We start from the raw sequence: 25143 nt of genomic DNA, 5'->3' as shown, positions 1-25143 counted from the left end.
TCCCAGGTTAGATATACTTTGGCCAATGAAGCAAGGAAGGTCACATAAATCAGTTCTAAATGGAAGTTCTCAAAACCACTGCATGGTTCTGCTATATTTTTATTCTATTTGCTGCTAGACCATCAGGTCTCAGGTAAAGGATGTTCTATCTTTGCCACTTCCTAAAAAGAACATGAAGATCAAAACAGCAGTCCACTGTAAAGGGCATGTAATATGAACAAGAATAATCCTTTATTCTCATAAAACAAACACCAACTCCTTCATGCCTGGCATCTGGAGCTTATGATAGAGTCACCTGGGCTTCAGTGGCCTTTGACAAAGAAACTTCTCCATCTCTGCTTCTTAAGTCATGTATAAGCTCTCTGACCGACTCTTCTCTGTCCCCAAGGTTTCTGCCAGTGGACATTCCATGCTTATGGAATCTTCTAGAGTCTGAATTACAACTTAGTACTCACCTTCATAGCATACCACTCAAGATGTGGCATGGTAACTATTCACAGTTTTTTTTCTCCAGGTGGTTGTTTTGAGCAAGGAATCCTTTTAGTGGTGACATTATTAATTTAGCTTTGTACTAGCTAATTAATTTCCATTTTCACAAGTTGAAGCCTTTGATGGGTAAAGGTTGTGCTCCCCGGTTTTATGTCAACTTGATACAAGCTAAAGTTATGTCGGAAGAGGGAATCTAAGTTTATAAAATGTCCCCACCAGGTTAACTTATGGGTGATGGATTTTTAAAATTAGTGATTGATATAGGAGCACCCAGTTCACAGTGGGTAGAGCCACCTCTGGGCAGGTAATCCTGGGTGCCATAAGAAAACAGGCTGAGCTAGTCGTAAGGAGCAAGCTAGTTTGCAGCATTCTTTCATGGCTTCTCTTTTGGTCTCTGTCTCCAAGTGCCTTCTCTGACTTCTTTTAGTGATGGACTATGATGTGGAAGTGTTAGGAAAATTATCACTTTCTTCCCCAAGTTGCTTTTGGTCATTCTGGTTTATCACAGCAATAGAAATCCTAATGAACATGGGGATCATTGCTTCAGGACACTTTTCCTGTTTCAAAGATCAAAGTGTGAACTTTCTTGTTAGTTGAATTCTTATTATAAACCTCAGTAAATGCAGCTAGCAACAATCACATCACCTCTTAGATGTTGCATTGTCTTAAAAATTTCCTGCACGAAAAACTTAGTTCATTTCTTTTTAATTTAGCTTGACTTAGGTTCTTAGGAAACAGGCAGAATGCAGCCAGATTGTTTGACAAAATGTAACTCTAAAGGTCTCTAGCCCAGTTCCTAAGAGAATAGTTGTTCCCCCATCAACCCTCATGATCTCTATTTCTAATGACTTTCTGGTCTATGACATCCCCTCCAGAAAGGCCCAGAATGCTCCACTTATATCACTCTAGTGTTTCTCTAGTCTGCATTTCTGAAGCCTTCCACTTTCCTCCCAGAAACAGGTTCCATGTTGTCCATGGACAATATGGTCAGGTTTATTGCAACAGTAGCCCCAAACCTTGGTACCAATTTTCTATATTAGTTACCTTTCTCATTGCTGTGAGAAAATGCCTGGCAAAAGCAATTTAGGGAAGGAAGGATTTATTCTGGCTCACAGTTCAAGGGTAACATTTATCGTGGTGGAGAAGACATGGCAATGGCAGTGGCTCTGTTTTGTGGTGGAACAAACATGAAGCATCAGGTCACATTGGGTCCATGGTCAAGAAGCTGAAAGAGACAAGTGATGGTGCTTATCTTTCTTTTTTTGTAATCAGTATCTGTCACAGTGGTATAGTGCTGCCATCATTTAGTGTGGATATTTCCTCCTTGGTACAATCTCTTTGAAAGTGCCTTCATAGATATACCCAGAGATATGTTTCCTAGGTGATTGTTAAATCCAACCAAATTGACAATAACACCTTCCTTCCTTGTTTCCTTCATCCCTTCCTTCTCCTCACACCCCTCCTTCCTACATTTACAGAAATTTTAATATTTATTACTTTGATTCTTTGAGCCAACATTTGTTTCAAGCATATCACAAGCACTAATGCCATATTCAGAAAAGTTCCACTATATTCCTTCTCTATGAGATATCATGAAAATCAAATAAACTAATGTAGATAGAAAGTTATGTGTATGGTTTGGCATGCTATTAAGACATGAAGGATTATTATTATCCAATCTTTAATATCACTTCTTTGTAATCCAATGTTCTGGTATTTTTCAACCCATTGACAGTCACAAATATTTCCCAGGACTCCACAGGCCTGCAATTAAGAAACTGGAAACATTCATAAATATACAAGTTGACTAATTAGTCTCTAATTAGCTAGCAGATTGAGTATCATAATTACCCTAAGATAGATTGGTTAATGTCATGGAAGAGAAAGAGGAGTTTGGTTACATTATATTATGTCAAAATTTACATAAATATTTCATTAAAATATTTCATGGTATCTGCTAGTCTTAGCCATGACTAGCTAGGCAGTCAGTGGCATTTATGAGACCTTGCTTTTTTGGCAATTTGGATATGGAATTAATAGATTAATGGAATTAATGTGTTTGAGGAACACTGTAAGATTTTCATTGTCCACTTAATAAAGACTATAGCATTATTCTCAAGAATTACATTTGGAGAGACTATCCTGAGATTATTTGAATAAACCTAAGTTGGTGGATATAATGAATCACTTTAAACCTTTTTATTTAGGACTCCTTCATCCCAAGAATTGGAATGGTCTTATATCATTTGTTTTTTTAATCTATAGTGTTATTTACTTCCAAAGCAATAACAGAGTATGCTTAAAAGTTTATCTGTCTGTCTGTCTGTTGTCTGTCTATCTATCTATCTGTCTATCTTTCTATCTGTCTATCTATCTACCTATGTATGCTATTAAGACATGAAAAATTATTTTTATACAGTCTTTATCACCAATTTTATATATCACATATTATATATATACATACATATGCACATATACATATATATTGGCAGCTTGGATATTAAATTAACAAATGATCTTTTAATTCATTTGAGAACTGGAAGATCTTTATTATTCACTCAATAAAAAAAATTCAGCATTACCAGAAAGTCTTGCATTTGAAGAAATTATTCTGACATTATTCAGATCAGCCCTAGTTTGATGTACACAATTCATTTATATTTCTTGTAGGAAGCTTAGTTATTCTTGCCCCTGAACTTATGTATTTGTTTCATGCATCCCTGATGATATTTTTAGATTTCAGAATGAGTCAAACTACTGACCCCCTAACTTAACGCTTATTTGTGCTGTGGCTCAGTTTTCACTGTTCTATGAAGCTTGAGCAATCACTGAGCTGGTGAAACTTCCCAATGGTAGATCATAATCAGGACCTGTGGCCCAAGCATTGGGATTCTCAAGAGGAGGCATGAACTACTGTTCATTTCCTTGTCCCAGCCTCTGGTTCTTGTGTTTCCACATTTACAAATTTGGCTTATTTGTCACATGTGCCCATGGTAACTGATGAAAACTTTTAAATGGGCATTCATTCATTTAAAACAAAAGACCCAAGGTCAAGCTAATATAAAATTCCTGAAGTTCTTTGGTGGACATAATTCTTTCTGAACTAGTGAGACAGATTCAACCTGGGGGTACCTTAATGCCTTTAGGGTGTCTCAGTGAGTCTGGGTGATAAGAAAAACATGTAGATATAATTTAAAAATGAAAAGATGCACATCAAGGGGGCTGAATAGTTAACCTTTTGCTCCAATAGCTTTTCCTCTGGAAGCTATCAGTTATTGCTGTTGGTTCTATGTGACCCACATCTACACTGTGCTGAGGGTGGGAGAGAAGATCACGCTGCTGCAGGAAAACCCTGAAGAACATCTGACAACTTATGCTTATGTGTTTTTATACACTTGCCTTTCATTTGTTGTTTAATTAACATTCTGGTTGATAATGGCCTTTGCAGTAATTTGTGATTTCTTTTTTTTTTTTTAAAGATTTATTTATTTATTTTGTATACAGCATGTATGACCAGAAGAGGGCACCAGATCTCATTACAGATGGTTGTGAGCCGCCATGTGGTTGCTGGGAATTGAACTCAGGACCTCTGGAAGAGCAGTCAGTGCTCTTAACCTCTGAGCCATCTCTCCAGCCCAATTTGTGATTTCTTAGCTTTACTCTTTGTTCTCAATAACATTATGTCTTTCAAATATATTTTAACCAACTTTCTGTCCTTAATGTCAACCCTCCTGAGGGTGTAACTTCACCTACAGTAGCTTAAGCAGCATGCCACACTTTGCTGGAAGAGGCAAGTATTTAATACCACCCTTCTCCCAAACTTCTCCATACACAAAGCCAAGTTTCAGATGGTGTTATCATTTGTTGTATACCCCAAAGACATCATGTATTGAAGGCTTGGACCCCAGATGATGGGCCCATTCACTGAGAGATGACTTGGATAGTCAAGGCATTGACTTTATCAATTGACTATTTCAAGGATTCATAATTTGATGACGTTATTGGAAGGTAGTAAAAATTTTCAGAAGTAGGGTCTGGAAGACATGAGTCACTAAGAACATTTCTATGGTGGATATATCTTTTCCTTGGTCCCTTCATCTGTCGTTCTTTGTGTTTCCTGGCCATGATGCAGTAAGTAATCTCCTTTTTCACTGTTACTTCTACTATAATATTCTGACTGGCTCAGGCTAATATGCTGAATTTATCTGACCTTGGAGAAGCATCTGAAATCATGATCCAAAAATAAAACTGTTAATGTGAGAGGTTTTCTGAAGGTTCAGGTCTATGTATTCACTACATTGTCCCAGTTTTTCTTTAAGAAATTCTTTTATTCATTTTACATACCAACCACAGATCCCCCTCTCATCACTCCTCCCACTCTGCCCCAACCTCTCACCCCTCTACCAACCTGCTATCCCCTCCTCTGAAATGATAAGGCCTCCCCATGGGAAGTCAGCAAAGCCTGCTGCATTCAGTTGAGACAGAACCAAGCCATCTCTGCTGCATCAAAGCTGATATCTCACCATAGGTAATAGGCTCCAAAAAAACCAGCTTATGCACCAGGAATAGATCCTGATCCTACTGCCATGGGCCCCTCAAATAGGACAAGCTACACAATTGTCTCATTTATTAAGAGGGCCTATCTGGTCCCATGCAGGCTCCATAGCTGTTGGTCTAAAGTTTGTGAGTTCCCATGAGCTAGGTTCAGTTGCCTCTGTAATTTCCCCATCATGATGTTGACCCCCTTTGCTCATATAGCCCCTCTTCCCTCTCTTTGACTGGACTACTGGAGCTGGCCCAGTGCTTGGCTGTGGATCTCTGCATCTGCTTCTATCAGTTACTGCATGAAGGCTCTATGATGACTGTTAGGGTATTCACCAATCTGATTACCAGTGTAGGCCAGTTCAGGAACCCTCTCCAGTATTGCTAGAATGGCTAAGATAAAAAAACACTGATGACAGCTTATATTGGAGAGGATGTAGAGCAAGGGAAGCAATCCTCTACTGTTGGTGGGAGTGCAAACTTGGTACAGTCACTTTGGAAATCATTATGGCAACTTCTCAGAAAATTGAGAATCAATCTACCTCAAGATTCAATAATACCACTCAGGCATATACTCAAGGCAAGCTCAAACATACCACAAGGATACTTGCTCAACTATGTTCATAGCAGCATTATTTGTAATAGCCAGAACCTGGAAACTACCTAGATATCCTCAACCAAAAAATGGATAATGAAAATGTGGTACATATACACAATGAGTATTACTCAGTTGTAAAAAATGATGACATCATGAAATTTGCAGGCAAATGAATGGAACTAGAAACTATCATCCTGAGTGAGGTAACCCAGACTCGGAAAGACAAACATGATATGCACTCACTGATAAGTGGATACTAGATGCAAAGCAAAGGATAACCAGACTACAACCACCAGCTCCAAAGAAGCTGACTAACAAGGAGGACTCTAAGAGGGATGCATTGATTGCCCTGGAGAGAGGAAATAGATGAGATCTCCAGAGTAAACTGGGGATGAGGGAGGGGGGCAATAGAGGGTAGGGAATGAGGAATGAGAATACAAGGGAATGGGATGGTCAAGCGAGGGGATGGCCGTTTCAGATATAAGGATAAATACTTAGATGCAGATAGAGATTTTATGGGTTTAGGAAACTGGCTGTGATAAGTTCTTCTCTAAGTTCCATGGCCTCACTAGTCACAGGAAGCTGGCCAAAATTTACTGTGTTCGGAATGAATTTCCTCCTACTGAGTGGACCTTAAATCCAATGAAGTGACTGTTGGTTACCAACTAGGATATAAGTGCCATTATTGCATGAGATTTTTCTTATAGTTAAGAGAACATTTAAAATTAACTAGATTATTGTTCATTCTAGGTTTTTCCTGAACCACAGTTTGGTTCAATTGAACATAGGCCTTTTAAGTTTTTTTTTTTTTAATTTTAAATCTTGTGTACTTCATGTTGATTTTATTTGGTTTTAGTTCAGATTTTAGGGATTCCTTTCTGACAACTTGGTGATATTTCTATGGGGTTTATCAAGTACTTTCTTGTCTGTTATCTATTGTCAGCAATCTGTCAAAGTGGAAGCCACGGTAGAACAAGTAAAGGTTTCCTTTAAGCAGGTTTCTGGGTCTCCTCATATGTGTAGCCTGGAGAGATCAGACCAACTGAGAGACTGCATGCTATCTCTAGGAAAGGAGGTTGATGACTAACAAAAGCAAGCAGACAGGAAACAAAAATCAACAGCAGCAGGAGTATAACTTGCTAAAGAAGCTAGTTGGACATGTGTCAGGCTCCTGCCCCTGTTTGCATTAGTCTCAGAAAGAGTGTCTGAGATGAATGTCCCAGAGAACCTTGACCAGGGTTCTGCTCCTGTGAGGTTCTGTACACAGTGGCGCCATCTATCGAGCCATAGGCATCCTGCTCTGCTCTCCATGCTTCTGTGAGTGCTTCTCAAAAGATGATTTCTTTTTCTTCAACAGTTGGCACCTGGCTTTGATGGTAGCTGTGACAAGGCTGTGCATGCTGTCACTTGCTCCTATCACTCTCCAGCACACCTGGATCTTGGTCAGGCAGCTGCTGCATCCCCTCCCTCACCACTTCTTAGATTCTGTGGCATTTTTTTTCCAGTTCACGTCCCTAGCTCAGCTATATCAATTGACAATAGCTTTGGGGAAGAACTCAAAGACAGTTCAGAGAGTACTGCTGCCTCCCCAAGGCACCTAATACTCTACCCCATATGCAGCTCTGAATGACAGGATTGTCACTTTGTTTCTCATCTTCTTTTTACTTACTCACAGCCATTTTCCTTGTTATGGTTTGAATCTGACATGTCTCCCCCAGGCTCCTGTTATGAATGGTTGGTGCTCAGCTGATGTTGGATGTTGGTCTAGGTGGAGAGAGTATGTTAGTTACTGAGTGAAAATACTTAGGGTTGTTTATCTTGTTTCTGTTGCTGACTTTGCTTCCTGGCCCACTGTGATGGTTTTGTTCTTTCATGTCCCTCTCTCTGTGCCAAAATGAACTTTTTGAAATGGTGAGCTGAGATAAATACTTCCTTTTAAAAGATGTATTGTTAATGGCACATTAACCATAGCAATGAAAAAAAAAAGGCCAGTACATTGCTCAAAAGAATATTAACAAATAAGCAACCCCTTTTGCTATACCATGATTCTGCTCATGTGTCTTCAGTGACTTGCCATTGCTTTTAGTTGCCAGGCTCAGGATCCTCAGCATGGAGCTATACTGCTACATCTCTTAGGATGTAGCAATGACTATTTATGGCACATGGTCTGTGCTTCTCCCTTAGCACATGCTAGTCTCTATTTTGTGTGATGTTACTTTGTATGTGAACATTCTTTGCTGCCTGACTTTACTCTTCTTGGGGTCTTGGTCTGTGTCTTCATATTCAAGTAAATCTGGTATTTTTTCACAGCACCAGCTAGACCTCCAGCCTCAGAGAAGAATATTTGCTGCATGTAGTAAACAAAGAGTAGTTTCTTAGAGTAGCCTGTTTGGTCCAAGCAAAGAGGGTTTTTCTTACAGATTTTTTTATTTGGAGAATATTTATTAAAAGCAGAAAATTATGAAAGCAAATTACCATATTCCTCTTATCTCTAACTGAATGTTGGTCATATATTTTAAAGTAATTTCCTCAAATCTTTAACAAATGGCCAAAACATTCTAAACAAACACACCGTTAGATTTACATTCTCTTCCTATTTTGATCATTAGCAGTAAGCACTATGACACATCCTCAGTGCATGCATTTTATCTCTTTCCTTATTCTATCATGTGCAAATACATGAATCAATACTACCTGGCCGGAATCAACAGGCCAGCTCATGGGGTAAATCCAGTTCATGGTCTAATTCTATAGTGACTATATTCCAATAACATTTCTAGGACTATTCAGAATTGTAAGCAAACACAATTTGTTTGTATGAGTAACAAAAAGTGGTTCACAAAGTCAGAACATTTATCATTTGTCTCTTATAGAAAATGTTTGCCAATCCCTGATACATAGTATGACTTTGTTTATGTTATATAATCATATCTTATTTATAAAACTTATGATGAACTTGTTTAATTTTCATATATATCTTTTATTCATGTGTGTTATGTGTCTTCCTGTCTGTTTGCTTTAATCTTTTTAATAGCTGCATAGTGTTTCATAAGATTAGCACAGCAGAAATAATAGCCTTATTATCCAAGTAGATGGAGAGTTAATTATTTGTATATTTTTTCTACCATGAAAAAAATGGAAGAAATGTTGTCATTTTTCTGTACACAGAAGTTTTTCAAGGGATACATCTTGGAAGGAGAATTGCCAGTTTAAAAGAAATATGCATTTTTGATGTTACTGGACAGAATTAAATAATTTCTGACAGTAGTTGTAAATGTTTCAAGACTTATTTTGAAACAAATTCCAAATACCTTTAAGCTTCAGTTTTCCCCTTGTCCTAGAAAATGGTGAGGATAAACCCCATCTTAATGTCCTTCAGCTTTCTACTGCCTTCATGCAACAGACAGAACATGGTGAGCAATAGCCACTTAAGGACCCTAGAGTGCTGAAAAAGTGAGGGTTCTCTGAAAAGGTTACTTGCAATGATGCCAAGGAAGGCATCTGCTAGCCAGAATAGAAATGACAGAGGTAGAAGGCTTTCTCTTAGAAGGGTTGTTGAGAGAAGGCTGAACATTACTGGACTTGAAAGTAATGTCTGGAGAAAGGTGTTCTGTTTTGGCATAGGTCGTGTGGTCCTCCATGTACTTTCTACAGATGCTGTTGGCGACACTATGGTCAGAGACCACTTCCCTCTGGGTATACAACTCCAAGATCTGACTGACCAAAAGTCTTTGATGCCAACTGTGATTTCAATAAAGTAGAATTTATTGAGTAATCATAGTAAACTCATCCTGAGCCATAGACTTAGGCCAAAGCAGAGGAAGGAAAATAGCAAAAAGATAAATGACTAAAGAACCTTGCTTCACATTGTTATTGGAGTCTGTAGTGTCTGACATGAGCTCCTATAGGCATATAGCTCTTCCAGGTTCTCCATAATCCATGTGATCTAAAACTTAATGTGTCACCCATGTGACTGCCTCCAAGCTTTAGGTGCTTTGAGTGTGTTCTTTGGATGCTGTGAATATTCATCTCACCTGCAAAATGAAAAGATTTGAGTAAATAATGTTCTTAGCTAAATACAGGATGTGTTTCTTACTTCGCAGTGATTTCTGCCCCAGCTTGCCGCCCATCACCTCCTATGTAGACTATTACAAACAGCTATTAACTGGCTTCTCTGGTTCCAGTCTCTACAATGCTGTCAAAGGGATATCCCTACACATGGAGCTGAACCTTTAAGAGGATCTTTGGTGGCAGCTAAAATCCATTCACACAACATGGAGAAGGTGGTTTCCATCACCCCTTTCTGGCCTTCTAGATTCAAGTCAACTACTCCTCAAATGCCTGTCCTAAAATGTATCACACTGTTCTGTACATCTTTGCTTTTCACACTTCCACTGTTAGGAATCTGCAATCAGAGCAGGAAATGTCTTACAAAAGTTCTTGTAGCTTAAGCACCTAGGCAAATAGTTAGCACCCATTGGGGTGACAAAGTCCAGTTTGTTCCTACACTATGAAGATGCAAAGGTCTGTGGGTAATCATGCAAACACTTACCTTAGATGCCTTTGCTGTGCTTGGAGCTTAAACAAGACATAGGTTTGCTATATGAAGCTCCTGTTTGGATGGAAGCATCTTGTTTAGAGATTAATCAATCATATTTCATAAACAAACATCTAATTAGAAGAGGCTTGAGGGAAAAGTTGAGATTTGGGTGGAATTAGAAGGATATCTGTGATGCAGTGAAAAGTCTAATGGGGAATAGGGAATCAAGATGCACACAGAATGTCAGGAAGAGCTGCAATAGTTTTTATAATATAACTTCGACTTCTCAGGGATAAGCAGGAGGAAGCACATAGTCCAGTATCTTGAGTAACAGTCCCACACATCTGCCAAACACTGCTGAAAAGAAAGGAATTTCCCAGACATTCCATGGGCATGGCATGCTTTTTCACTTTAAGTGCTAATGGTTAATGCGATGGGGAGAATAACTGACCTAGAAATCAAAAGATGTGAGTGCCAGGATCACATGCTCTAGACTGTCCTGTGACCATGTGGCTACCACCACTCTATCACCTACTTGTTAAAGGAGCAGGCCAGGAACTGAAGCAAGGCTTTGCTCCCATATCCCACCTTCTTAGAAGACATCACTAACTGATGTTACCACTCTGGGAAACTTAGCATGTTCTTTTCCATCAGTTATGATGTGTCATGTTCACAGTGTGGACAGCTAATTCAGAAATGATACTGACAGCTAGCAGATGTTAAAATACCGGGTAAGAGCATCACCCAAAACAAAAGCCACTCAAATAAGCAAATCTAAATCCACCCAAAAATGTAGACTATGTTTTCTTTAAAATTGATATTCAGATAAAAATCTGTTAATTTAATGAGTATCACTACATGATGGAGAAGACACCTTGCATATAACAGGTTTTATCAGCACTAATAGTAAGTAATCTGCGTGTTCATTATAACTATGTTTGGGTTTCTGCCTTCAGCATGCTTCACCTGTCATATGCTCTTGGAAGGGTTAACACATCACAAGGCTGAAGCAAGTAGAGGTACCAGAGAACACGCTGATGTTCTAATTTAGACTCATTCTTCCCAGAGAAGCAATACTTCTCAGGAGAGTATTAGACAATTTCCTAGCACTTTCCAAGTAATTGACTCTTGTAACACCCTGGCAAGGGAGGCAGAGTGAAGAATGAGTCCATATTAGAGAAAATTGGTTCTGCATTTCCTCGAGAAAGTTGTCGGAGGTTTGCTCTATGCTGAGCTCTGAGACTGCATCTATAAACAAGACAGAGCCCGGTGATGCCAGTATAGGAGGGAAAGAACTGAAGTTCCACTGGTCTACACAAGTATATATCCCTGTGTGTTGTGAACTCTGGTTAGGGTCAGTTTGAATTTCTGCCACACCAGCTTTCAATTCTTTCCTATACCTGCCAACAGATAAACCAGCAGTGGTAACATAATCAGCTAGAATTTCAAGCGGACTTAGGACAGTGTGTTTTGAGACCAGGGTACTTAATTCAGAGAAGGTTATCAACAGAAATAGGATAGAATAGAGACATAGAGGAGAGAAGGTATCCATCAGTTTGCCAAGCAGGAAAGGATATTCTGATACATCTATAACGACATGCAAAGACTGTATGTAGTCTCCCATAACAGCTTTACTGAACCATATACTATGTCTCTATAATTGAGTGCATTGTATTTCCATGTTAAGAGTACGTGTGCTATGAAGGAAGTGTTATGCAGACAGGGAAGAAGAGGCAGAGGTGATGCAGGGTTTCATTTTCTTTTTTGAAAAAAAAAAACCAACTCACTATAGACTATATGTGATAGGTAACAAATGATATTTGAGAGACTGGTAGACCAGTGAAATGGAGACTGAAGAATATGGACACAGTGCAAGAGTCAAGAACTCCAGCATCAATCTTCTGACTAAGATTCTTGCTCCTGTCTTAGCTTAGTCGAAATTCTGAGGCATGCCCAGGTAGTTTATATCTCCATTCCCCACCCATTGAATTTACTACAGTGCTTGTCTTATCCTGATGCTTTTGTCAGTGTGGTGAATTCTTTCTGGTCCTTTTAACTCAGCTCAAATTTCTCTCATTGTTAATACACCCAAGAGTTTTTAACTCATTTCCCAATGCCAAATCATCGTAGATATGAGGATTTCCTGAGTCCTTATCATAACCAATATAGCCTTCTGCCTTGGAATCATTTCAAAACTAGGGTTCATTTTTCTGGATTTCCTTGTATTATAACACATCTTTGAAGTGTGGGCCATGCCATATTCAAATTTTTAATTAAACTTCATTTAACACCAAAGTGCTTGGTTCTTTGAGTTTCATATATACACATATATAAATATCTACATTATATAAGCATACACATATAAAAATACACTCATTTGCATATATAAACTATAGGAAAAGAACCTACACTTTGGTGATTGGGACATTTTAATTTTTTGAAGGTACCTATGAATGGCTCTCCAGTTACTGATGGTGAAGTTAGAAAGTAGGAAATAGCAATGATATTAGTTAAATTTTATAGTTTCCTGAGGAGATTCAGGAAAGAATACTTCTTTCTTGTGCTTGACTCTAAACTACTTACAATCTTATATGTACCACCAAGAGAGGCTCCTTTTGGATCAAGAGCAGATTTTGACAACAAGCTGTAAGCCTAGAGATTTTTACAGAGTCAGGAGAGTCATGGGGTTTTTATTTCTCAGTTCAGCTAACAGTTAACTGGGGAATCCTCTGTCAGTTCAAAATTGCACTTTCATACATTATTGAAAACAGTGAGTTAAGGGCAAGAGGGGAAACTGAGCCCTTTGTACCTTATTGCTCCTCTCACACACCCAATCCTCCCCACATTCTTTTCTGTCCCAAAGACTTGGGATGAGACATTTTCTGACAGTCTTCTCCACTGAAAAATGAAGGAGCTACAAGACTTGATGTGTGCTTTCTCCTGTGGCTTCCTGAAAATAGCACTAATGGCTAATACACGTGTTTCCTTTTTAGGTTGGGTGATTTCTAAAGGTTTTCAAGGCTTTCATCACTCAATGTAGTGTTCATGAAAATGGTATCATTCTGTGTCTATGGCTTTAGATAGCATGGATTCTTCGATAGATGTTTGATTGAGTCATGTGAATTTGCCTGCTTTTACACCCTGAAAAATAGTAAAATATTGGAAGCATCCCTTAGTTCTATTTCATATATATTGAACAGCTAGACCTCATGTACCAGAATCCCTTGGAGAGTATGCAGATCAGATCTCTGCAGTTTCGCTTGGATATTCTTTTCTTATTAAAATACCCATGTTTGACACTTATGTTGTACAGAGCTTTGCCCTATGGCTTGAGGCAGAGAAAACCTGTCTCCCTTGTATTTTTGGTTAGTAGTGATATTCTCCATTCTGTTTCCCAGGAAAGAAAACGAGTCTTCCTAAACAGTTTACCCCACTTCATGTAGGATTTTACAACTCTCTCCCAGCTCATCTCTGCTCTCATTCTTACCATATTTCTCTAGTTGGCATTTGGCGAACCTCTTCACTATCTCCAGATTCATCTCTTTTGTAATCTGTTTCAAATGACTAGGAAGCATCTTCTGAAGGACTGGCTTAATATGCATACTACTTCTGTACAAATATAATGAAAGCAGCTAATTTTATTGCATAAAAGAAAGAATTAGGATAGGCTTTTAAGTATCAATTGTTCTACTTCCCAGTGCAATCAACCAGGGAGAAATATCTCAATCTTTGGAGTTGGGTGTACATTAAAATACCAGTCTTGACACATGTGTGTTAATGTTATAGCTTAACATAGTTTTTGGTTAAGAAAAATCTTGAGTCTTCATTTAAAAATCATGAATTTTCCATGCCCTCTGCAGGGAATTGGTGAAGCAGTAAAGATGAGGCCACAAAGCTTACCTTCCAAAGAGCTTCATGGATCATATGAGGAACCCCTAATAGGAATATTTTCATTGTGTTTCCTAGAAATGTATCCTTGGATTCCAGCTCACAGAAGATGAAGAATATGAGGCCATGAGGGGAAATTCAGGCCATTTCTCCAGTAAGCAGGGCCCAGCAATTGAAATCACAAGTCTTGAATTCACGTATTGAGCTAATGACTTGATGTTGTATGATGCACAACAGAATGTTTAACTTATCTCCATGTTATTTTACTCACTGGTAAGATGTGACAGTGAATACTTCCTTTGTGATGCTGATAGAAGAATTAGATGAGAAAGCCCATAAAAGGAGTCCAGAAAAAGACTGCTACATATGTGTGCAACAGAGCTGGGTCCAAACATTTAGCAAGGTTTTGGAGTTTGCCTCACTCTGAAAACTAGAAATTGTAAAATTAAAATTACTCTATTGATATTAGCCATTGTTCTCACATATCTGCAGTTGAGGAAAAAGCCCATTCCTTGAGGTATATTTTAGATAAAACCACATTCATAAACAGGTCTTTGTGGAGGTTCAGGTCAACTTATTAAGAGAAAATTATGAAAAAGTCTCTGGGAATCCTCTCCTTGGATTTGCTCAGCTACAATATTGTGTCTGACAGGTTTGCTCACTTTAGAGTAACTGTGTCCCAAAGAGGAATACTTAAAATACTTCTTAATCCTGTTGGGCGTTTAGTTAGGGTGTTTGGTCACTTAAACATAGCACTCATTGCAGTTAATATATACATTTATTAGGTATTAAATTTTGTTAGAGAACACAGTTCAGGCCACACAGGAAATACAGGTCACATATAAAATCTAAAATTCAAATCCCAGAGAGCATCCTATGTAGAATCATGTTGGCTGGAATGAGGAGTAGAAGGAGCATGCACATATTATAAATCTGTCACAAACTGTGGTTTTTGCTTTTACTTTGTTTCTTTACATCTTCATAGCAACAATATGGGGTAAGGTTAGTGTCTCCATTATGTCATGTTAATGTAATGAGTTGATTTTCCTCCATTTCTGTGCTTAGGAAGAGACTAACTAAGAAGAAATCTCTGTTGTTCTGAGTTTTGCAGGGAGCTGTAAATTTGAGATCCTGTTCAGTACTTTTCCTGGGCAAACATGGGCATCAGTGCAGGATCCATTCTGATCTCATATACACTCAAGTAAGTACCCTAGAGTCACATATTAGTAAAGTAGTGTTTCTCTGTGCAACATTTCTTGGTCATAATTTTGTGTTATTACTCTGGTTTGTAGTATGATGTCAATTTATTTTTCTCATATTTTCACCTGAAAATCAGAACAAGCAGAGCATGTGGATTGTGCAGAGAAAAGGTGAAGTTAGTTTGTATGTGTATGTGCCTGTGTATGGATATGCATGTGTGTGTGTCTGTGTCTGTGTGTTGGGGATGATGTTGAAGTTATGCATGTTTTATACAGCATGATGTTGAAGTTGAGGGTGTAGCAGGGAGAGGCTTATATTCCATGAGTGGCAGGATTCTTGTCTTGATGTGGGAACTCCAAGACATCGTCTGTGCCTTGCCTCCCCCCACTTTACCACCTGTTCATAAAAATCTCAATGACCACTCATTTCAAGAGCTGTAACTGAGAACCTTTAAGTCTGAGACATTTAAGTGAGCTTACAGGGCTTCTTAGAGGTAAAGTGAGCAAAGATGATGTCACTTTTTGATCCCCTTAACTGAGATTATAAGCCTCAGAAAATCTGAAAGGAGGAGACCATTTCCCAGGCTGGGTCTGATCTCACTTGATATGCACCAAGGGGAATGTGGAGCTGGCATTGCTCAATCTAAGATGCATCTATTTACCGTAAATTGTGATCCCTCAAATCAGCAATTTATAAGTACCAGTTTTATTTTCTATGAAACAAACTATCAGAGACATGTGGGCTGAAAATAACACCTATACTTTAGCCACAGTTTCTGTGGATGAGGCATGGTTTACATTGTAGTTAAGCTGCAATAAAGGTGTTGGCCAGATTGAATTTTCTTTTATTTAGGTCTCCTCCAATGATGACTTATATTGCAGACAGAATTCAGTTCTGTGTGGTTTTAGGAGTAAGGTCATCAACACTTCCCCCGTAAAAGTGGCACACAGAATGGTTTACTCTTCAAAGGCAGCAGAAGAGCATCTCTGGGGCTTAGCATTTGCTCCTGCAGGGAAGGCTCAGGTCCTTCTTTAGAGGGCTTATCTGCACCATCTCCCATGAACCTGAAGCTCCAGTTTCAGACAGTCTGTCCTAGCCACCTTGCTCTAGGGATTTCCATCTCTGCCTTCAATAAGCTTGGGTTACAGGTGGCTACCATACCCACGCCGCTTTTATGTGAGCTCCGAGGATCTGAACTCTAGTTCTTAAGTGTGAACAGCAAACACCTTATCCACTGAGCCATTTCCCACTCCTCCTGTCTGTCTTGATGTGCTGGTGTTACTCTTTAAAATGATAGAATTTCTAAAGCATCCTTTTGGTATTTAAAGTTCAAACTATACTGCATTGTGATGTGAACTATTCCTTATGTAAAATAGACACCTTGATGATGTTTGTAGATGTATCTGTGAAAAAGGAAAAAAAAGTTTAACCTGCAAGTCTATGCCAAAAAAGAGAAATTCCCATTGATTCACTTGGAGAGCTGACTAGAGACTAGGTTATGTTTGCAAATTTCATCTCCTTTACCACATTCTATTTGTTAGTTCCTCTATAGGTTTATAAGTCATCATCTCGGGCTAGTTCTTGAACACTCTCAGAGTATCCTACTTTCCCATTTTCAATCTTTGGTTTTATAGGCAAAATTGTATATGGAAATAATTATTGTATGACATTCTGTTTGATGAAAATTTAAGTCAATATAATGTGAAATATTGATTGGTTAATATCTTTATGTGGATTTATGTATGTGGTAAATACTGCACGGTTTTAAATATTAATTCCCATATCACCCTTGTTAAATTTCCTACATAGTCACTGATGTTCACTTTACCTTATAAAGCAGTTTCACAAATGGAAAGAAGTAGTGAGTAGGCTGTGTATGGTTTTCCAGTTCCTTGAGAGCAAATGTGAATGATCATGGAAATTACTGCTTAGGTGTATCTGGAGGAGAAATGGGGTACAGCTTTGCTTCTAAGTTAATTTTGAGCAAAGGTAGGTGTTCATGATGCCAAGTGGACTTTTTCCCAAATTTTAGAAATAGCAAAGGATAATCCTCAGCCCCAGAAAGAGGAGGGTGAAAGAAAAATAGAATCCATAACCAGGATCCCAAGTCTCAGAGATAATGCAAAGACCAGTAGATACTGAACAAATCCTGGGTCTTTGCTTCTTGCAATGGCTGCCCAGTAACCTCCACCTCTTTCCACTTAGGTAGCTGGATTCTGCTTCTATCAGCAATAAGCTTTGCACCATTGCAGAATGTATTGCTTTGAGCTTTTTACTCAAAGTAAAATAAAAGCTGTACCTAGTTCTTTAACAGTGTAATCCCAAATATGGTTTACAACAGTCCTATTCCTGAAGCCGTTGCTTATTAACCACCATAAGTAAGAAACATCAGCCTTCTTTCTTTCTGTCATTTAGCCAGTATTTAATAACTGATTTGCTCACTAGTATAAGCTATTCACTATTCAGAAAACTTAGACTGTGGTTCTGTGACTCATGAAGGAAGGTATTATTATTATTTGGAATTAAATCCAGTTAGAATAGGGCAGCATATAATTGAAAGTTATCACACTTAAAAGAAACAAAACCTAGCTATATAGCTCACTTCCATATAGGTCCAAAGAATAAGTGTTTAGACATAGGGGAGGGGAAGGGAAATGGGAACATAGATTTAAAAATTATGAAAAGAAAGAGTACATTCAACAGCCTTGCTAATGCCCAGTTTCCAGTTTAAAGCATGTTATCAATTAAGTAAAACACTCTAATTATTTAATCTTAAAGTCCATATTTTGATATAGTTGGATGTTTAGAATGTTTGTTCTATGATAAATTTACATTTTTCATAATTATTTCATGTAATTTTTTAGTGAGCAGCACCTGTATCTTAGCTCCTACTTTATGGTTCTTATGAAATGATAAAAGTTCTGCTAAGTAAAATACATCTAAAACACTCACTGCAATGGAATTGATGTTATCTGCTTCCATAACACAAGCCTTAGCACACTTCTGATCATATAACATGATGCTTCTTTAGCAAATTCCTTGTCAGCATCTTCTTATGGTAAGTTCAATGAATTTTCCTTCATGTGTTAAATGTCAAGCACTTGAAATTAAAGAGCTAGGCATAATGGGTTTGCTGGCCTCCCTCATGTAACTAACATCTCAGAGAATAGTTCAAGGGACCATTTGATCATTAACAGAAATGACAGTGGTAGGGGAATCCATGCCAGATGAGCTATGGAGAAATTTTGTAATTCTGTGTATGTATGTGTGTGAGTTTATGTGTGCTTGAGTGAGAGTGTGTATAAAAGTGTGTGTGTGTGTGTGTGTGTGTGTGTGTGTGTGTGTGTGTGTTCTCACACTGGCCTACCACACCTGGATGGGACTTCCTGTTAGCAGACCTTCCAGCCACAAAGAAGTATTTCCATCTCCCTTCAGTCTGAGATATCTTCAAGTCCCTATTCTTGAGCACTTTTTGAAGTACTAGATTGGCTGCAGGACACCTGTTACAGCTGCACAAAACAACAGTTATGGTGACTTTAATGGGGGAAGATGAAGAATGTGAATTTGTGCAGTTGTCAGCCACAGAAGTCAGTCTTTTTTACTTTACTTTTCAAGTTCTGAGGAGAAAAGATTTAGTCATGTTGACTGGACCATATCACCCAGAAACACTATTAAATAGAAAGACAAAAATAACCATTCACAAAATTGTAATAATAATTACTTAATTTTCAAATGTTTCTCTGCTGTTTTGATTATAGACATCATCATGTACCTCAGCCAATCTGATTTATATTTAAATTAATTTTGTTTTAAAAAAACTAAATGGACTCTGTGGGTATTCAATTAAAAGATAAGAGTGTGAGTGAAGTTGGATGGGAAAAGTGGGAAGGAGATGGAGGGAGAATTAGAGAAGGAATGGAAATAGATTGTATGCAATTACACTATATATGCAAGAATAATTAATGAAATACTTAAATACTAATAAATATATAATAATAATAATAGCTTGTATGCTGACACCTTAGACCTCAGGTAGTGGTACTATTGAGAGATGGCTTTAGGAGATAGAAGAAAGTTAGGTTAGTAAGCTATGAGTTACTTGCAGGTGGGCCCTTGGAGAGCATGCTGAGAAACTGCCTCCTCCTCTCTTGCCTCTTAACTACCAAGCTGTGATGAGCTTTGCCCACAGACCAACTGTCTGTGTGCTCTTTAATGTACTGTGCATCTTTACCAGAGGTTAAAGTGACAGAACCGAGCAGCCAGGGGCTAAAGCTTCGGAAATTATGAACTCAAACAAACCTTTGCTCTTCTAAGTTCTCGATATCAGGTGCTTTGCCATAGCCAAAGAGAGCTGACTAAAAGAGATGATGTAGAAAAACAATTCTACTTTGTTCTTTGAGGACATGTTACTATTGTCAGGTGCCATGGTAACATCCCTCCTAACCAGTCAGCTACTACCACTTAAGCTTTTATTCCAACAAAAGCAGGTTCCCCTTGATTAAGCCAGTACTGTGTGCCTTTTCTTAATATAAGTAGGAGGCCAGTTGTTTCTGTGATTCAGAAGCCTCCTTTACTTCAACCTCCTCTGATGAATGTGTTTATTCCACACTAGGAACCATGGTAATGATATTTATAGTTACCATGCTTTACCATTCCAGGGATCACTAGCAATAAATGGGGTGCTTTGCAACCAAGTCTTAGCTGTATGTTAAGAAGAAGTGTGAGTAAGAAAACATAGGTAGCAAGTATCAGGGACCATAGCAGTCAGGGTTCTCTTTCCTCTACTCAGCTCATTCCTGGGATATACCCAGTTGTTTTGCCTGTTTGGGGCTCTATTTGCTGACCTGTAAACTAGGGATAAGTTTCAAGGGTATCCTGGTGTTTCACCAAGAGGCTTTTGTGAGTCTATTTGTGTCAATTCTTGAATGCTGCCTGTGACAAATTATGATGGGCAGCAAATACTTAGTGTCTTGTTTTGACTGTTATACCAAGACTTCAGGCAAGAATGGCTAATAGAGTAAAAAAAATTCACTCCTTAACTCCTGGAGAATGGGAATTCCAAGACCAAGGCACCATCACACTTAATATCTGCTGTTTCTGAGTTCATAGTTGGTATCTACTCATTACATTCTCCTGAGTCAGAAGGGAGAGGAACTCTCTTTTATAAGGGTACTAAGCCCTTGAGGGCTCCACTCTCCTGACATCACCATCCCCCAAAGTCTCACCTGCTATTTACTGTTCTATCAAGGGGCAAGTTTGGAATGGGTGAGTTAGGGGAGGGCAACATATTTCATCCATATCACTTGGACGCCATATTTAGCAAAGTCTTCACAAGATAGTGAAGATGATATTTTAAGTGTATCTTGGTAGTAAATCATAACACTTCTGATATTATAAAACAAAATTGTGGATTTTATAGGTGTATAACATTTTAAAGAGTTTGTCCCCAGGTGAAGGGAATCATTCCTTGGGCTACCAAGACATTTAGGAGAGGCATCAATGTTAACTTTCGCTAAATCGTTTTTAGATATTTCATTTCTTTCTTACAATTGTAGTACTACAGGAGGGTGTAATTAATATCCTCCAACAGCCTAAAATAATAAGCTAAATGCAGGACTGTATTTTACACTCAGAGAATTTTGTTTGGACCATGTCTTAGGGGTTCTATTGTTGTAATAAAACACCATGAACAAAAGCAACTTGGGAAGGAATGGATTCTTTTCAGGTTACAGTTCATTATTAAAAAGAGTCAGGACAGGAACTCAGGGTAGAAATTTGCTGGCAGGAACTGAAACAGAAGCCATAGAGGAATGTTGCTTACTTGCTTGCTTTCCATTGCTTATTCAGCCTGCTTTCTTATAACTTCCAGGACCACCAGCCCAGGAGTGGCATTGACCACAGTGAGCTGGGCCGCCCACATCAATCATTAATCAAGAAAATACACCACAGGCTTGCCCAAGGACTAATCTTGTAGGGACATTTTCTCAACTGAAGTACGTTCTTTCCAACTCCAGTTTGTGTCAAGGTGACATAAAACTAGCCAGTCAAGGCCATCTTGTAGAATTGAAGTGTAAATCAAGGAAATTCATCCAAATAATTGATCCTGTCTTCATCTAGACTGAAGTTTTTTCTTGGTCTCTATTTCTGTTCTTGCCTGGGATACCTTTCAAAGGACAATGAGAATTCAAAACCTCCTTTAGTGTGGTTTTTAGTTATTTATTCTAGGAAATATATCTGGGTCATTGTATTATTATTCTTGGTCTTTAGGGAGTCATTGATAGAGTTTGTTGTGCTAAAAGTTGTTATCTTATCTTTCTTCTGCCCAACTACTTACTTGGTTTCTATGAAGGAGCTGGATTTTATAAGATGTAAACAGTATTCAAGTTAGTTTATAAAGAAGCCAGATAGTATACTGACAGAAACAATGACACCCAAGGACTGTGCTGTAAAGGTCTTGTCAATCCTTGTCAAGCCACACTGCACTAGTAGTCAAGGTTTCTTCTGCAGCATAATCAATTTACATTTTGTGCTTCTTCAGGCCCTATTTCAACCTTTTGTAGCTTTAATTTAGGTTATGATATGTCGAGAAAAACAATGAGACTTAAGGTATATTTTATTTCATTATCTTTTAAAGGACTAATCTTATTATCTCAGATAACAAATTGCTGAAGATTTAGGTCATCATATTTTCTTTATTTCTTCAGTGAGTGAGAAGTACTTGGAGTGTTCTGGAACAGTTGTACAACAAGAGATGATTCACAGGTGTTTGCTGGATATTTGAAGTATGTATGTTTACTCCCTAATTTTTTCCTTTTTAATGAATAGTGCCATCTTAACTCCCAAATGCCCCAATGGAATGAAGAAATGTGTTGGATGGAGAAGGTCCCTCAGTCTGAAATTACAAGGCTCTCCAGTAAGCCTTAGAGCTGACAGTACCTTTGAACTTGTGATCTTAGCCTCCTATTTGCTGGAATCATAGATGTATGATACCAAGTCTAGCAATATTTATTTCTTGTCTGGGCAAACATATCAGTAAAATGTCAACTATAATTACACGTGTATATATAAGTTTTATGTTTTTTTCTCCTCTTCATTTTTCTTAGGTTTTTGAGAATTTTTTTTTTTGTTTTTTGAGACAAGGTTTCTCTGTGTAGCTTTGCGCCTTTCCTGGAACTCACTTGGTAGCCCAGGCTGGCCTCGAACTCACAGAGATCTGCCTGCCTCTGCCTTCCGAGTGCTGGGGTTAAAGGCGTGCGCCACCACCGCCCAGCTAAGGTTTTTGAGAATTTTATACAATGTATTTTGATCATATTACACCCTCCCCCTCAGCTCTTCCTAGATACATTCCCCCTTTCTCTGACCACTCACCTTTGTGTCCTTTTAAGACAAAAATCCCATTGACTTCAATTTGTGCCACCAGTATACTCTTGGGTATGTTATCATCTTTATCATCCACTGAAATATGGTCAATCTACCAGGGGCCACACCCTTAAAGAAAACCGACTCTTCCTCTCCAAGAAGCTATCAATTGCCAATAGCTTTTCAGCTAGGGGTTAGAGTTCAGCTGGGACTGTGTCTGGCTTGACCTTAGCATGTTTTATGCATGCTGTTATAACTGCTATGAGTTTATAGGTCCATACCGTTGGTCCAGAAAATGCTGATGGTTGTTTTTTTTTTTCTTTTTTCTTGTAGTTATCTACTGCTTCTGAATCCTATACTCTTTCAATGTTCTCTTCCTCAGTGATCCCTGCACCTTGGGAGAAGAAAGTCTGATATATATGTTTCATTTAGGGATGAACATTCTGTAGTTCCTTATTCTCTGCACCTTACCAGTTATGAGTTGCTGTGGTAATTGCCGTTTGCTATGGAAAGAAGCTTCTTTGATGAGAGATGCACTAATCTATGGATACAAGAAAAAGTCATTAGAAGTCAGTTTAGCAGAACAATATTAGTAAGTTCTCAGCTAGGGCCTATGACCTGTTTAGCTACAGTTGTTGGCCAGGTTTATGAATTTCACTTGTGGGAATGGGCCTTGGATCAAATCAAGTAGTAGTTGATTGCTACTATGAAATTTGTGGCACTGTTGCACCAGTGGACATATCTTGCTATGGGACATTATTATAGCTCACAGTGGTAACTTAAGTCTTGGTAAGATTGGTGATTACTTTCCTCCTCTGATAGTGTACATAGCATCTTCCAGAACAGTGAAAGCTAGCCATTGGGGAAGAAGTGTCCATGTCAATATCAGATCAATTTCTTCATGTTCTATGACTCAAGTATGTGGTATCTTTAGCAGCAGGGCCTTGTTGTCAAATTGTGGAGGGTAATCAAGAGCAGTTTACTAGATTTTAATGTTTGGGAACCTATGAGAACTTACTGGCCAAAAACTCTAAAAGAGGTGGTCTGTTCCTGGTACTCGACTTTTTATATGTTCGCCTGAGGTGTCTAGTAGGGGCATTGACACCCCATTATAGGGTGTTATACTCTCTCTCTCTCTCTCTCTCTCTCTCTCTCTATATATATATATATATATATATATATATATATATATATATATGCATATATACATATATATGTATATATATATATTATACAATAGTGGGTCTTCATATATCTTTTTTAAAATATCTTTACAGTTAGTTATCCGTCTCTGCATTCCCTCTTCTACTCTGTGATCTCATCCCCCACCCCATTTGACCCTTACTATTCCGTTATTTCCCTTTCCATTACTTTTTTCTCTCATTTGAAAGCCTCCCCATTGTCCCTTACTAATTTCTTGACCTCTATGAGTATTCATAATGACAATACATGACTGAAGATTCAATACTAACATCCACAAATAAGAGAAACAAACAGAGTTGTATCTTAAAAGATGATGTGATATTATTAATTCTGTTTTTGCAAATATCTATCAACATGTTTCACAAAAACTAGTTAGTTGAACTCTATGTCTTCTTCTGGTGAAAGTTATGGCAGGGACTCACAGGAAGAGATTAATTTTTCACTTGCAATCTTATGTATATACATATGTATGTAACTGAAATAAAGTATTTCTAAAGCCAGGGAGAGTATTTTTCTTTCTCTATTCTATTCTATTCTATTCTATTCTATTCTATTCTATTCTATTCTATTCTATTCTATTCTATTCTATCCTATTCTACTCTGTTCCATGCAATCTAAAGAAATGCTGATCAAAGCTCTCCCCATTGATTGGCAGACCCACTAATGGGCAGTGCTCTCAATTTGAAAAAGATCTAGGATTAAGCTAGGAAGTGGATGGAGCTTGTGGTTCTTTTCCCAGGTGGGGGTACTTCTTGTATTACATTTCAAGTGTATTTGAAACAGAACCTTCTCTAGCCTTAGAAATGTTGCTGGGTGGGGGATCATTACCTAGGAAAGGTCATATTGCCTGGCTTGAAGAGAGGCAGCTGCTGCTGCCCATGCTGAGGAGGGAGAAGAGTATGAGACTTCTTGTCTCCTGGAAAAAAGGTCTACAAAGAATAGACAAAGATTTGGAGGCCATGCCTTCAGCCCAGAAAGTTTAAGTGACTTCTTCTTCCAGTAGCTTTGCAAATCTTTGTATAGTCTGCTCATTCCCATCACAAAACTTCACCCAATCCACTCCTCTCCTGGCAATCAGTCTTTAGTTTTCCTTGGTCTTGGCTTTTCCATGTGTGCACGTCCCAAATTGCAAACTCCACCTTCTCTCTTTCTTTCCTTTTCACATCAAAAGCCTGATATCATAAAAAAGCCGAATTCTTCTTTTTCTCACCCATCTTCCCCAAATGTCTCTTACCAGGGTTCTAATATTAACTCTCATATCTATGTTGTGTGAATCTCCTTCTCACATCATGGCCCTCTTCCATATGTTCTCAACTGTTGTATG

The sequence above is a fragment of the Peromyscus leucopus genome, chromosome 16_21 (genome assembly GCF_004664715.2).
Source record: "Peromyscus leucopus breed LL Stock chromosome 16_21, UCI_PerLeu_2.1, whole genome shotgun sequence".
NCBI classification, from domain to species: Eukaryota; Metazoa; Chordata; class Mammalia; order Rodentia; family Cricetidae; genus Peromyscus; species Peromyscus leucopus.
Note: the sequence above shows the minus strand (reverse complement) of the source record.